This window comes from Canis lupus, chromosome 4, assembly GCF_003254725.2.
Source record: "Canis lupus dingo isolate Sandy chromosome 4, ASM325472v2, whole genome shotgun sequence".
NCBI lineage: Eukaryota > Metazoa > Chordata > Mammalia > Carnivora > Canidae > Canis > Canis lupus.
The window spans coordinates 86,753,349-86,767,082 of record NC_064246.1 but is presented as its reverse complement, the minus strand read 5'-3'; the positions used below and the strand labels follow the sequence as shown (position 1 = coordinate 86,767,082).

At 46.5% G+C, this 13,734-nt stretch overlaps 1 long non-coding RNA gene across 3 annotated transcripts in view; it reads left to right on the top strand.

Moving 5' to 3' along the window:
* LOC112652803 (uncharacterized) overlaps nt 1–13,416 on the top strand; it is a 33,301-nt gene extending 19,885 nt beyond the window's left edge. For 2 of the 3 annotated variants that reach the window (XR_007410454.1, XR_007410452.1), the window contains exons 3-4: nt 9,430–9,620; nt 10,665–13,416. This is a non-coding gene — a long non-coding RNA (uncharacterized LOC112652803). The remainder of the gene's footprint in view (nt 1–9,429; nt 9,621–10,664) is intronic. The other variant, XR_007410453.1, reaches the window with a different exon arrangement.
* Nucleotides 13,417–13,734: the final 318 nt, after the last annotated feature.

Here is a 13,734-nt window from a genome sequence, read left to right as displayed (position 1 = left end):
GGTGCAGGGGCCGTGGGGCTGGTGCCGGGTGCAGGGTCCCCGAGGGCCTGTGGGGTCCTGCTCCCCTCCCCGGGTGCAGGGCCGTGGGGCAGGTCCCCCGATGCGGTGAGGCCCTTCTCTCTTGTCACGCACACGGGGCCGTGCGCAGCCCGTTTCCTGCAGGAAGGGCGCCGGGGTCTTTGCAGGGACCAGGCCGTCTGTCCCTAACTGAAATTGTTGAAGGTTGGGAGCTCGGCTTTGCTGATTAACGAAGAATTTGCTGGAGAGGGAACGACCTTGTTGGTGGCGCGGACGGCAGAGAGTGAAGGAGACACTTGTCATCTGTTCCCCAGGGCTGATGTTCCAGCGGGGCGGCCGGGAGTGAAGAAATCCGTTACTGTCATTCGGATAACGGGGTGAAGGCACCCAGAGGGCAGCGGGGTGGCCGGAGGCTCCCTCGGCCCTGGCGGCCCTGGGGACAGGTTCTGATCAGGGGGCCTGCGCGACACGGGCCGGAGCCACAGCAGACCCAGACCTGAGACCTGAGCTGGGGGACAGGGTGACCTGGGAAGGGTGCGGGAAGGTGGCAGGGGACGCGCTGGCCTGGGGAGGCAGGAGGGCCGAAGGCTGCAGAAGACCCGCACCCGTTGTCCTCCTCCTAGGACTGGTTTCCTGCTGGTAATGTGGGCAGCTCCGGTCCCCAACCCCACCCCCTCCTCAGACGTGATCATCCCCCCCGTGTCTTTTTCTCCCCCCACCCCCATCTGATGTGAGGCTGCAGCAACATTTGTTTCCTCTTTATTAAATTGCAAGGACCACTTTCCAGAATGAGGTGTATGGATCGGCGATTCCTGCAGGCACGTTGCCTTGGCAACAGGGCAAATCTTACCCATTTCAGCAAAACCTTATCAATAAGGCAGCCGCATAGGAGACTCAGGGGCACCTCATTAAATGCGTGCTGGGCTTGCCCTGGTCCCTGGACCACGGCGGCGCCTCTCAGACGGCTAAGGAGATGCACCCGGATTGAGGCACTAAGAGGACGGTCCTCAGCAGTCGCAGGGGCCACCCCAGGTTGCCGGGAGGTTCTGGTCCCCTGGTTCGGCCGCAGCACGTTCTGATCCCCTCGGGCCTAGGCACGCAGGAGCCAGGCCCAGCACGGGCGTCTGTTCACTCCCACCAGGACCCATGGCCTAGAAGCCAGCGCCTGGGCGGACGACAGGGTATCCAGTCCTGCCAACTGTAGTCTGTGAATGGGCAGGTGTGAGGGTCCCTGAAGGCACGAAATAAAATGGAAAAACCCATATATCTCACACCTTTCAGGTTAAAACTTAAGACACCTGGTGCCATTGAGGTATATTATATAATTTACTGTAAAAAACAAGTATATAAATGGAGCCTTTTTTGTTACAATAAATTGTATTTTTTGTTTTATTTTATTTATTATTATTTTTTAAATATTCTATTTATTTATTCACACAGAGAGAGGCAGAGACACAGGTAGAGGGAGAAGCAGGCTCCCTGCGGGGATCCTGATGCAGGACTCGATCCCAGGACTTTGGGGTCATGAACTGAACCAAAGGCAGATGCTCAATCCCTGAGCCCCCAGGCGTCCCTGTATTTTTTGTTTTATTTTTTTAATTTAATTTATTTTATATTTTAAAATTTTTATTTATTTATTCATGAGAGACATACAGAGAGAGAGGCAGAGACACAAGCAGAGGGAGAGGAAGGCTCCACACAGGGAGCCTGACGTGGGACTCGATCCTGGGACCCCAGGATCATGCCCTGGGCTGAAGGCAGTGCTAAACTTCTGGGCCACCGGAGCTGCCCTATTTTTTGTTTTAAAAATGGGAAATATTTACGAGAAATCTAAGGGGGAAGCTGTATATTAATTCAGAGAAACAATATACATACACACATACATATGTACTTAAATACAACTATCTATCCATCTATCCATCATCTATATCTGTCTATTGATTGATTGGTTGATTCATTGATGGGTATAGGCTCACGTGATTGGGGGCCCTGGCAATACCGAAACTGGTAGAGTAGACTTGTAGGCTGGAGATTCAGGTAAGAAGATGTTTTAGTCTTGAGTCTGAATTCTGCAGAGCATCAGGCCTCAAGCAGGTGGGGTTTCTACATTCCAGTTTTAGGGGAATTCTTTCTTCTGATGAAATCTCGGTCTTTGCTCTTAGGGCCTCCAACTGATTGGATGTGGCCCATCACTTTATGGAGAGTACACAGCTTTGCTCAAAGTATCTTTATTGATTTAAATGTTAATCACATCCATAAATACCTTCTCAGCAACACCAAAACTGCTGTTTGACCAAACAACTGGGCACGGGAGCCTACCGACGTCTGCACATGAGATGGCCCATCACCAAGCTCAAAACAAGAGATTTGATTTCGATAGCTCTGTTTTCTAAGGGTAATTTCATTTTTTTTTAATGTGAGAGAATAAAAAGGAGGTGAAACTAACATGTAGAAGAAAAACAGGAGCTAGAATAAAAGTGATTCTAATATTTCTAGGAACTTCCTTATCCTTTTAAAAATGTTCTTATTTCTAGAGCTTTTGTATGGCAAAACCATTAAGGAAGCATATTCAGGAAGCTGGTGAACCAGAATTTTCTTTATAATTATTTTATGTAGTACCATCAAGTTAAAAAATAATCGTGTACTTTGACAACAGGAAACTACTGCATATCCTGGATAAAATTAAACTCTGTATAATCTGAGGCTTTTTCAACTAGGAAGGAGATAATTGACTTCTTTCATGAATGTGGTATGGTTTGATCAAAAGGCGTAATAATTGGCTGTTGACAGTAAACGTGTATAAAGGACTAATATCAATGAAGTAACCCGTGTTGGGTTTTGTCGCTACAGGGATGTCTCTCTCTATGGCTGAGTGGTTTTAGCTTATGTGCGTGGGCAATCTTCGAGGATCGCCAGTTTCGATTGTTAGATGGTCTTCTCTTGAAAAACAGGAGCTCTGGCTTCCACGTCTTGGTAATGGCCTCCTCCATCTGATAGACCCTCTCCTGACCCCAGATCTAGGATGATATCGTGAACCAGGAAATATTGCCACACCTTGAGTGCCAACCCTCCCAGGCCGGCGTACCAAGGTGTTGAATCCAATGCTGCTGTGGAAGTGTTTTGTAGATGTGGTTGTTATCTATCATCACCTGACTTTAAGGGGATAGCCCTTGGTAATTGGGGTGGGTCTCATCCAATTAGTTGAAGGCCCTAAGAGCAAAACCTGAGGTTTCTTAGATGAAGAAGAAATTATGCCTCAAAACTGAGGCACAGAAATCCTGCCTGAGTTTCTAGCCTGCCACCTGCCATATGGATCTCAGACTTGCCAGCCTCTACAGTCACGTAAGCCAATTCGTTGCAATAAATTTCTCAAAAGCCTCGTATATACTGACTCCGTATACACATGCATATATATTTATGCGTATATATCCTATTGGTTCAGCTCCTGTGGAGAACCCTGAATAATACCCGCACTCATATTGCTTTTGTTTGACTCATTCATGTGCATTGTTGAGCTTGAAATGTATCTGTTAAAAATTAGTACTTATATGCCTTTGCTTAGTCTAATGGAAATCAGCCGTTTAGGCCATGATGCTGTGGACCTATTAGTATAGACCAAACAACTATTTTCCTGGGGATGACTAAGGACTTGTAAAACCTCTTGTAAGTTGGATTGAATGTAGTAGAGTTTATTAAACCAGACAATATCATCCTATAAATCTAACTTGTTTAGCTGTGGGACTCAACATTGAAGGTATTAATTGCCAAATATTCCTTAGAGTTGGGTATCCAGTAAAATAAATAGACTAAATACAATGTCAATGCCTAAAATCACGACCAATTGCAAGTTACATGGATCCCTCTGCAAACGGAGCCATCCATGAGCAGGAGGGGTGAGAATGTTTATCGTCTCAGATGGATGAAGTTCAAGGCATGTGGTAAGGATCCCTGCGTGAAATTTCAGTGCCTTAAAAAAGATTCCAGAATCTGAGCTTGGTTTAAAAACAAATATCAGCCAAGGGATGCAGCTTCATTTTCTGAAAAGGACACTAAGATAGAGAACACCAGGGATGCTCAGGGCATCGACGAATAAGGAAACTTCCCCAAATTGCCATCAGTAGATTTGTTTGAGAAGATGCTGGGTGTAGACGCATTGTCAGTACTATTCTAGAAATGCAGACACAAATACAGGGCCTTTGGAAGCTCAGCCTGAAGCCATGTTCTGACATGAAACCCTGGCAAGGGTTTCTTTTCTTTTTTTAAGGTTTAATTTATGTATCTGAGAGAGAGAGAGAGAAAGAGAGAGAGCGTGGGGGGAGGGCCAGAGGGAGAGAGTATTCGAGGGGACCCCCACTGAGCAGGGAGCCCTTCAGGGAGGCTCTTTCCCACCACCCGTGATATCAAAACCTGGGCTGAAACCGAGTCAGGCGCCCGACCTGGGTCATGCAGGTGCCCCAAGAAGAGGGTATTTCTAAATCACAATGAAGCATGGAATTATGTTGAGGATCCTCCAAATCAGCCAAATAAATGATTTTGGGTCGTGTTGTGGCCACCTCGCTCAGAAGAGTCTGGAAGACCTCTATCTACTCGTGTGGGAGACAGATGGCAGCCCCCAGCCATAAGAGCTTCCTCTACAGGGGACCCGGGGACATGGGCCCCTGAGCCCTGACTGGCAACACGTGTTGGGGAACACACGAGGCCTTGCGCAGAGATTGGAAGGGCGGGGAGAGTGGGAGAGAGAGCTGGGCCCCGTGTAGACGCTGGAGGGGTGGCCTGAGAAAGGACCAGAAGTGCTCTTGCACGTGCCTCAAGTTTGCACGGCTGAGAACAGGTGGGTTTCCTCCTGGGGGAGGCCAGGGCCTACTGCTCCTCCTGCCCTTGCGGCCGGGCAGCGCCTACCTCTCCGGGTGAGGTGCCTGAGGTGGGGTGGCTGTTGCAATCCTCTCTGTCGTTCTTCCAAAAGCCTCGCCCTCGTATCTCTAGCTCCCTCCAGAGCCAGAACCCCCACGGCCGCAGGTGTGAAGGGTCCAGCCCGCCCCAAGCTCTCCGCACCCTTCCTCGCCCGCTTCATGCTCCTGGTTCTTAAAGCCCTCACCGTCTCCGGGTCAGGACCCTGGCCCTTTGGAGTTCTCGGCTCTTCTGCACGCCTGATGACTCGTCCGCCCTCAGCTCTGTGTTCTGTAGCTCGTGGGCCCATGGGCCGGGTCGTGTGGCTCCACTCCTGGCTCCGCGGACTCTGAACGCTCTCTCCGAGGCTCCTTTACCTCGTGGGTCGGCCTTCTACTCGGCTTCCTCCTCCTTCCTCTCTCTTTCAAGCTGAGTATTTTAGCTAGACTTGTTTTCCTAAAAAAAACAAAACCAACCAAACGAACAAACAAAAAACCAAAAACCAAAAAACTCCTCTTGTCTTGCCTCTTGTCTTGCCAGACAAAGCCCGCTTCTTACCGTGGCTGGCTTTCTGCTCATCCCTTGTAGGGTAGCTCGTTAGCCAGGATGGTTTCAATTCTTGAGATCCCCCCCTCAGTACTTGGGAGCCCAGGAGGCGTCACTTCGTTTGCATCGTTTGGCCCCCGTCCCTTCTCATCTGCTTAGCACACCCTTCCTGTCTTCCGTCTGGCGCTGGCTCGGACCACAGCCGCGGGGCGTCACGGTAGGCACCGGGCACATGCCATTGAAGAACACAGGCCACCTCCTCATGAACACGAGGGTCCCAAGGGCGATCTCCGATGACTACACACACCTGGAGCAGGACGCCACGTTTCCTTGTGGCCACCGAAGAAAGCCCTTCACAAGGCGTTAGCGAGCAATGTCGATTTTACCAAAGATTTCCAGGGCGACCGCAGGGGAGGGTGCCGAGTCCACAGCCGGTGATCACAATACATCTTGGTGAGCGCTGAAACCAGTGTCATCTCCTGCCTCCGCGTTAAACAACCCTGGGACCAAGCACGTTTTCCTGTCCTTGCGTTACCTGGAGTTAGGTGTACTTTCCTGTCTGTGTGCAAAACACCACTGATGACGATTCAACAAAAACAAAACAAGCAAAGCAAAACACAATACGACAAAACAAAACACAATGACGGAAATCTTCATGACTCACTCCAGAAAACACTTTCCTGGAAGACCAGATGCGAGTCACCAAGTAGCCTGCTCTCCAGGGCTCTCTTTGAAATCCCTGCCTCCCTGTCCCCATCGACCACAGCTCATATGTCCCAAGCTCTGGCCAGTCCCCATCAGATCCCCACCTTGCGAGACCTGTCGGAAGGACACCCCGGTTTCAAGACTCCACGTGTGTGTTTTCCCAATTTCTCCATTTTGAGACACTGCTAAGCTCTGTCAAGTGTTGTTCTGTCAAGTACTGTTATTAGGGGAAGTTAATAGATTAAGCTTTGCTTGAGCAACAGGTTTTTCTGGTGGCTTTTTGGAAAATCAATGAGATATTTTTCTCTCTGTCTCAAAGTCTGTCATCTTCCAGGCTTCTAAACCCTCATCATGTGGCTTCTAACTGAGTTTCTAGCCCAATTTCCTGTTTTAGGGCAAGGAAATTTAGGTCAGCCCGACTGTCAGACCCATAGGCCTTTGGAGCCCGACCATCAGGTAGATGAAGCTAAGCATTTACCTGACCACGTGGGTTTCTATCTATGGAAATTAAAATGATGGTCTCCATCATGGTACGTAGCATAACTCCACCTTGAGTCTGGATGGTGTAGAAGCCTCGGTGGAGTTTTTATTCATTTTTTTCCCCATTTCTTTCCTCTCTACCCTACCCATCTCAGGAGGCTGGACCAGCTGCCTAGCAGCTGCTCAAGAAATAGTTTGTAAGTGTAGGATCAGCACATGGCAGGAAGAAACATGCACAAATCCCACTGCCGCACTTCCTCTATTCTAAGGACAGAAGAGTTTGTTTTTTGGGTGGATATAGATTTACATGAGGATTACATTCCTCTCCAACCAACTTCTCCCAACACCATGATCATGTCAACGTCTCTGATTTCAAAAAAAAAAAAAAAAAAGAAGAAGAAGAAGAAAGGATATGAAGAAATCCAAAAATTCTTTGGGATTAACCAGTGTTTCTGTGAACCTTTTGGAAGCATGGTGGAATTTTTTAGAGCACAAGTGTGCTTTTAATAGTTCCTGATAAATATAATTTTTAACGACTATATGACATCCCATCACGGTCACATGCTGTAATTTTCTTTACTGCTTCCTTATTGATGGACATTTAGGTTGTTCACAATGTTTCAAGATTTTGGATGTTCCTAAAAACAAATCCTTGTCTTCATTCCATATTGTTTCCTTCCAGGGTAAAATTCTGGTTGTGGAATTACTGGATAAAAAGCTATGGCTATTTCAAAGTCTTTACCTAGACATTGTACACGTGTCTCCCGTTGGAAATGTGAGATGTCCCTGACATATGCTGAGAAGAAAACATGCCCAGTTAGTCGTGGGCGCTAGGTGCCGACCACATTAAGAACGGAAATCGAACTTTTGAGTGTCAGTACCTGCCAAGTCGTACCTTTGCTTTTAAGCAACAAGCTGACCCAGCGGATGGCAGTCAGGGTCTGTCTGTTTTAGGAGAAAGCTTTGCTATTTTCAAATGCAAGATTTGGGAAATGCCATACTTCTTCATTTCCCACCAGAGCTGCAGGGACTCCGGGCTTCCCAGAGAATACGGAGGCCAAGGCCCCGAAGCCCCTTCCTGGTCTCAGATGCCTCATCTGAGGCATTCATGCCCACTTGGGAGCATCGTCCTCCCTTGGGATTACTTTCCATGTGTTCTTTTTACTGGAGCACATTGTACTTTTGAAAAGCCAGACCCTCTTTTCTCTCCTTCCTTTACGCTGTGTTGAGAGTGGTGCATTTTGCTAAATTGTCTATCCAGGCAGAGCAATTAGTGCCCAAGGAGACGGGAGGCTGACTGCCTTGCCAAATGAATGGTTTTCATGGGAACAGTGGTGAACGCACTGGGCTCAGCAAGGAAACTTGCCAGTGACCTTGTTTGGGGCTGGCCCCCCTGTCTGGTTTTCTAGAACTTGTTTATATTGCTGATGCTCTAATAAACAGCCCTTTTCATGGGGCAAATCCTTGAGATAGTTTTATTCCCAACTTGAGTCCCTATGCCAGTCAGATGCTACAGCACACAATTGGCTGAGTGATTGCTGTTTTCTGGTAAATTAGCTCAGAAATCAGTAAGCCCCTGGTCTTTTACCTCCTGTGTGAAGCTTTACTTCAACTACTCAGTCTTCAGATATCCATCAATTGGCCAAGTGGGTCAGATGCTGTTTTGGGCACTAGGGATAGTGTGATGGATAAGACAGACAAGGTCCCATTTCTCATGGAGCTTGTATTCGGTGGGTATAACCAGACAATAAACAGATAAATAAATACAAACTATGTCAGATGTTGATAAGGATGGCAGAGAATTAGAATTGCCTGCTGTCATGGTGAATTTCCACTCCTGTTTGGATGATCCAGGAAGGCATAGCTGAGCTGAATTCTGAATAATAGCTCAGACTGGCCTGTTGAGAAGAGGGTTGGAACATGTCAGGCTGAGGAAGAAATAAGTATAAATTCCCAGGGGAAGTGAAAGATTGGGAGATTTAATAAACAAAACCAGGAGGAGGGCCACGTGGGAAGGACTTAATGAGGAAGGGGGCGTGGTGTGTGATAAAGTTTGATAATTAGTCAAGGGTCAGATCACAAGGGGCCTGAAAATCAGAATAAGCTGACAAGGGATAGGAAGCCAATGGAGAATTTTAAGCAAGGAGTGACAGACATCCTGTCATTTATGTTCTTAAAAACCCACTCTGCTGGTTGAGTGTTAACTGTTTTGTAAGAGCAACAGAGGAAGCCACAAGGCCACTCAGGAGCCCAATGCACAGGAGATCTAGGAAAGAGATGAGAATGGATTGACCTAGAAGGGCAGCAGGGAAGAGGGAGGCTCGGGGCGGAATCGGGATACGCACTTACATGTTTTTTTTCTAACAGCAGCCAATTCTCCAACACCAGCTGGGTGTCCAACAATTCGTTCAAATCTACCTAGAGTTAGCACAGACCCTAAGGTTAAAGACCCAGTTCCACAAGGCTGCCCTACTTCCGACACCCGCGGCTTGTGGGCTCTCCAGGCTCCCTGCGCTTTTTGCCGGGCTGACTAGAACTTTGAGGGTGCCCATGATGCGTCTTGCACTTGGATAGCTTGCTGGAAGGACTCAGGGAAGTGCTACACTTACTATCAGAGTCATTATAAAGGGTGGAGTGGACAGCTACGTGGAGCGGCACATAGTGTGAGACCCGGAAGAGTCCCAAGTATGGGAGCCCCTGTCCCCATGGAGTCAGGATCACCACCTGCCTGGCATATGTTCACCAACCCAGAAGCTTCTTTGGCCTCATTATTGCTGTTTTTCTCTATCCAAGTTTCATTGCACAGGAACGATTGATTAAATCATTGACGGTTGGAGACTGAACTGAATCTCTGGCACCACTTCTTTTCCTGGAAACGGTGAAAGTTCTCACGCTCTGATCAATGCTTGGTTCCCTCGGGGGACCAGTCTCCATCTCGAAGCTATCCAGGGGCCCCGCCAGTCATCTCATCAGCACGAACCCAGGTATCCTTGAAAGGGGCTAATTGTGAATAACGAAGGACCCTCCTATCTCTCAGGAGATCCAAGGGTTTCAGGAATTCTACCAGGAAAGGGGACAGATATAGGTTTTTTTTTTTTTTATTATTATATCCCAGACCTGGAGATAGATTTTATAGATTTGGATGTAAGGAGTACAGAAAAGAAAGTCTGGGCGTATTAGCCAGGGTTCTCTAGGGAAACAAAACCAACAGTTATCTATCTATCCATCTATGTATCAGCTATTTATCTATTTATCCACCCATCTATCATACATCTATCCATCATCCATCTATCCATCATCTATCATCTATCCATTATCTATCCATCCACTATCTATCTATCCATCTATCCATTATCTATCTATCCATCTATCTATCCATCTATCATCGATCCATCTATTATCTATTTATCCATCTATCTATCCATTATCAATCTATCTATCATCTATCTATCTTTTCTATGTAAAGAGAAATGGCTGATGCAATTATGGTGGCTGGGTAGTTCAAAAATCTACAATATGGATTGGCAGGCTCAGGACCCAGTGGAGCCAGTGGCATAGTGCCAGGACAAAGATGTCCTACTGGAGCATTTTCTTTTATTTGGAGAGACCACTCTTTTATCCATTCAGGCCTTTAATTGGTTGGATGAGGCCCACCCCTGCTACAGAGGTCAATCTACTTTTCCCAAAGTTCATCAGTGTAAATGTTAACCTCATCCAAAGACACTCTGCAAAATTAACTATCCCTATGGGTGGCTCCTAATTTTCTTGCTTATGTGTCACCAAATTGTACTGGTGTCTTGGCTTATTCAATAAGAACACAGACATAAGACATAATTTGAGTTTTATGATTTCCAAAGCTTGTTTAGACGACCCTACAAAGATTTCATGTGCTCCCTAGCATTATTTGGGTGGGCGAGGGGTGGGGGGGAACAGTGAGGACTTAGTGGGAAGAAGAGGAGAGTTAAAATTACTGGTTGGTATATTTTAAGATTTCAAATTACCTAGTAACCCTTGACCTGCTGTGTAAGAGAAAGATTGAAGACCGTCTGTGCACGTGTTGTGGGGACAAACACCTGCAGTGCTCTGAACCTGCCTCAGTTCCAGGGGTCATGAGCATCTTCCACTCAGCAGCTTCCTCACCAATATGCGATTTCAGGTCCACAGACAATGTGAGCCAAGTGCTGCAGCAGGAGGCAGTGGCCCCCCCGCCAGGGCCAGCACAGGTAAACTGGCTGCTGATGAAGTGAGGTCTTCACAGGTTGAAGGTAGGAAGGACAGCAGCATTGTCCTAGGGCACAGACCATGCCCCCTGAGTGAGGGCTGTGGAGTGTGCAGAAGGTGGGTCACTCAGGTGGGACTTCCAGGACGCAGGCAAAGCCTCTTGTATCTTTTCTTCCTGCTCGTGTGGTCCCTTGTGTCCCACCCTTTCGTCAGGGATCCCCAAATCATATTTTCCTTTAGGTTCCCCCGTTTCCGTAGCCTGGAGTTGTTTTCTGGTCTTTGGAAAGAAATTCTTTCTTTTTTTCAGGCACATTCCTGCAGAGATTTCCTTCTTTCCTTTTGCACTGCCCTTAGCAGAAATTCTGAAGCGCCTTGGCTTCAATTTTGAAATCAGGCTTTGGGAAACCAAAAGTTCTGAGCTTTTGAACTCATGCAAACCGAACTGTTTGAAATGGAGTAGGGGTGGAGAAAGGTGTCAAGAGTTTTGAAAAGGAAAGGAAAAAACACTGGAGGAAAAGAAAAAGTCATTTAATATCTCAAAAAAGTATTAGCCCGACAAATAAGGGTCAGGGTCTCCATCCAATATTTTTCTTTTAGGTAATCCACAAAAGTCTGCTTTCCCATCAGTTTCTAAAGGGATAGCTTTTTTCCTCTTTCAGTCAATTTTTAGTAAGTCATATTTTTTTCATAATGAGTTAAAAGGCTATCCAGATATCCGAGAAGGCTGTAAAAATGACTGAGATAATTTATAGACACAGAGAAGCTGTTAAAAAGCAGTATAAACAATAGCCTCCATTTCAAAAATTTCCTCTACCATTGGCCAGTCTTTCCTCTTTATAGACTTCTCTTGCAGGCTTCATCTCTGTCCTGTTCTTCTCTGTCCTTGTCTGGAAGTGGATGGTCTCCAAAGTGGAATGGATGCACAGGGTTGGGTGTGGAGTAGCCAGAGGATCTATTCGAGTGTAGGAAGAGAATACTAGGATTTATACATTAAAAAACATATCTTATCCTTTTTTAAATATCTTATCCTTTACATTTTTCTATTTTTTGATGTTATAATATTGGCATGATGGTGACATATATCCATATTGCATGTCATATAATAAAGAAGTTATCGTGGTTGAACAATGAAAATATTTAGAACTGTTGTGCTAGGAATCTTGAAGGGCCACATTTTCTTTTCTAAGCCTGATTTTCTAAGTTATTGGTCTTCAAAGCTGAGGTCACCTGTAAAAAGTGCTGATTCCTGTTTGTCTCCCACCCCAGTTCTGTTCCAGTTGGTCTTGGGTGGGGCCCAAGAATCTGCATTTTAAGAAGGTTTCCAAATGGTGCTTGAGCAGCTGTTTGGAAAAGACCTCAAAGTTTTAGTTTCCAATTGTTCACGGCATCTCTTTGCAAAGCAAAACTCATGAGACAGGATGAGTTACCTGCAGATTTTGACTGAGGCAACTCGCCCCAGACTGGGACCCTTCTTGTCGGTCTTCTGCATTGAAGCAATGGCTGCTCATGTGTTCTTGACCCCCGTCCTGGATTCCAAAAGAGGAGAGGGACCGTTTAAGATGTTTTACTGTTGTCTTTTCAATTCTTGCCTCTACATGTCCTTCTGTTGCTCCCGGTGCTATGAGCAGTCATGTCTCTACATTTGTCTCCTCTAGTTCTAAACTGTGTTACGGTGTCCTCAAATGATGCTTGGAATGGCCTGCCTCTCCTGCCCCGAAGAGCGGTCCTCTGTCGGTGACAGACCCCTCTGACATGAGCACCCTGACACTTCCTGTAGGGATGTTTTCAGCAACCCTGGCCGGGGCCATGCCCATTAGTGAACTAAAGATGTGACCTTTAAATATCACTTCTCTTAAGGTCACACATGGTGGGATGAGTGTTGGGAAAATATCGTGTCGACGAGTAAACAACCTCGTCAGTACAATTTACTCTATTTTCACCACTGGGGGAAAATGTTTGTTTTAGCTGTAAATTATTTCTTCTTTCCACAGAGCCTAGCAAAGGAAACACAGGAAGGAGAGGTGAAAAAGGTGAGCTGTGCCGCGGATCAGCGATCCTTTCACCTAGAGATGGTCGAGCGGGGCATGCCTGCCTCATACCGCAGAAGCACACTCTCCAAGGGTGCACTGGAATCCTGGAGAGTTTTTAGATGATTCGGCTTCTGGATTCTCAACTTCTGTGTATTATCTTCCTTGGAAAGTGATCGGCCTCAGACCATGCCCTGAGCGTGCCCGGTGGCTCCCCTTCCCACCTCTTCTCACATCTCGTTTCTGCTGCTTACAAAGAACAACGTGGCCCTCCCATATGACAGCCCTTACTATGCAAGCTTGTTCATGATGAAAACATCTTGGGAAGGCCACAGCCCGGACGACTCAGAATGCCATGTACGTGTCAGGGAAGTTTCTTAATCCAGACTCCCAAACCTCACCTGTCCCTCTTATTAAACAATGTATTTCCAAAAAAAATTACTTTTTATTGCTTATTAAGTACCAAAACTAATAGGTGCTATGTTGTCTTGATCATTTGTGGACTAATAAATAATATTATTGGTTCCTGAAACCTCTGCCCCCCATTTTAACTTAAATGACTTTATTTTTTTTTTAAGATTTATTTATTTATTCATGAGAGACACAGAGAAAGGCAGAGACACAGGCAGAGGGAGAAGAAGCAGGTTCCATGCAGGGAGCCTGATGTGGGGCTCGAGCTCAGATCCAGGGATCATGCCCTGAGCCGAGGGCAGGTGCTCAACCGCCAAGCCACCCAGGCATCCCAACTTGAATGACTTTAATACTATTTTAATTTAAAATTATATACCTATGCTTGGTCACTGATGATCAGGTGATCAATAAACAATATTCCAAGGGAAAGGTGTATCAC